Here is a 1837-nt window from a genome sequence, read left to right as displayed (position 1 = left end):
CATCAGACATCTGGAGCTTGTCCAGAAAGCTGCAGCTCAACTGGTGTTCAATCGCCCCAAGTTCTCCCACACAACTTCCCCTTCTCCGCTCTCTAAACTGGCTCCCTGTAAGAGCTCGCAACCAGTGACTCTGGTGCTAGCCTACAGGGCAGTGAAAGGAACAGCTCCTTCCTATCTCCAGGCCATGGTAAAGCCCTACACCCCCGCCCGACCAATTCGCTCTGCTGCCTCGGGGCGACTGGTTGCCCCGTCGCTCAGAGGTCCCTGCGGCCGATCGACCCGGTCACGGCTTTTTTCTGTCCTGGGCCCACAGTGGTGGAATGAACTCCCCACTGACGTCAGGACAGCAGAGTCGCTGCCCATCTTTCATCAGACTGAAAACTCACCTCTTCAAGAAGTACTTCCACTTAGCACTTATTGTATTGTATTGTATGTTTCTGCACTGTACTTTTGCTCTGGTTTATGCTCTTAGATGCTTGTTTAAAAAAGGAGATGCACTTATGACTTCTGGTGACTAGTAGTTCTCTTGAATATCTATGTTGAATACACTTATAAGTCGCTTTGGATAAAAGTGTGTGCTAAATGACTGTAATGTAATGTGTGATACTTGCAGTCCCTGACTCAATAGAAACATTGTAAGACATATGATCATCCAAGAATCCTGAACAAGAAACCCACCGACAATTAAGCAGATTGCATTATTAGTGTTTAATGTGGCTCACTGTTTTAAACGTATGAGAACAAAATACTATTTGATATCTGTTCCCTTGAACCCAAACCCACAAGCTTTACATATACATTTAATGACATCAAACCCTCAAGATCTTTCACCCTGTAAATGTGAGAATGGAAATGTATCTGCCACAGAAGATACAGAGAGAGAAACAAATCCCTTTTCTGCAGCGAGTTTGTTTTCCAATTTAGTTCCTTCAGTCTGCTTATGTGTAGCCAAGAGACCCAAGGCAATTTCAACTCCACAAAGAAACATCCTCCTTCAAGTCCTGCGTCAGAGCTTTTAGCAGGATAATTTGGGAAGGAAGATGCAGTTAATCTGAGGACAAAAACTCTGCTGAAGGTGTCCTCTGCACTGTAAAGTGCAACAGCCTTATTATCCATCACATGAATGCATCCAAACCAAGCCCTCTGATTATCTTTACAAACAACGTTTATTAGAGCTTAGACTGGATAGAATAATGATGAGGTTGTTACGGGTGTAGTAAGGACCCAGTAAGGTCCCAGGAGCAGTACGACAAACACCAGAAATAGTTTGACTTGAAATCTTTATTTTCTTCGACACACACGTCAGGAAGAATATCTTCAGGAAAACAGCGACAGGTTCTCGTGGTCAAGGACAGAAGGCTGAGCGAGTTACCAGGGCAGAGGCAAGGCGAGGTAGTCCGAAACAGGCAGGGTCGGTAACAAGGAATCAGTTCAAGGGTGTATGCAGGGAAAGTCTTGCATGGAAGCGGAGAACAATCTGGCTGTGAGTGTGTGTGAGGCAGGGGTTTAAATAGTGGAGGAGGCAGAGTGAGCAGGTGAGAGTAATGAGCTGATGAGGTGAGTGTGACTGGCAGGTGCACTGAATGAACTGATTTAGGTGAGTGAGAGGTGGAAAAAACTAGATAGTATGGGCAGAGCTGTAACAGAGGTAAGATAAAACTCTGATGGACTGGAATATGTCTTCATCCTCATCTCCCATGCAGAAACACAATGAATAAAAAAAACATGGAGATTTTACTTTTCTTTCTGATGATTCCACATAGAAAAGTGCTGAAGATGATGCCTGGGGGCTTACAGAACGGGATGGGCGGGGGGGGGGGGGGGGGGGGGGGGGGGG

Source organism: Anarrhichthys ocellatus, unplaced genomic scaffold, assembly GCF_004355925.1.
Source record: "Anarrhichthys ocellatus isolate YVR2014 unplaced genomic scaffold, GSC_Weel_1.0 scaffold76, whole genome shotgun sequence".
Lineage (NCBI taxonomy): Eukaryota > Metazoa > Chordata > Actinopteri > Perciformes > Anarhichadidae > Anarrhichthys > Anarrhichthys ocellatus.
Note: the sequence above shows the minus strand (reverse complement) of the source record.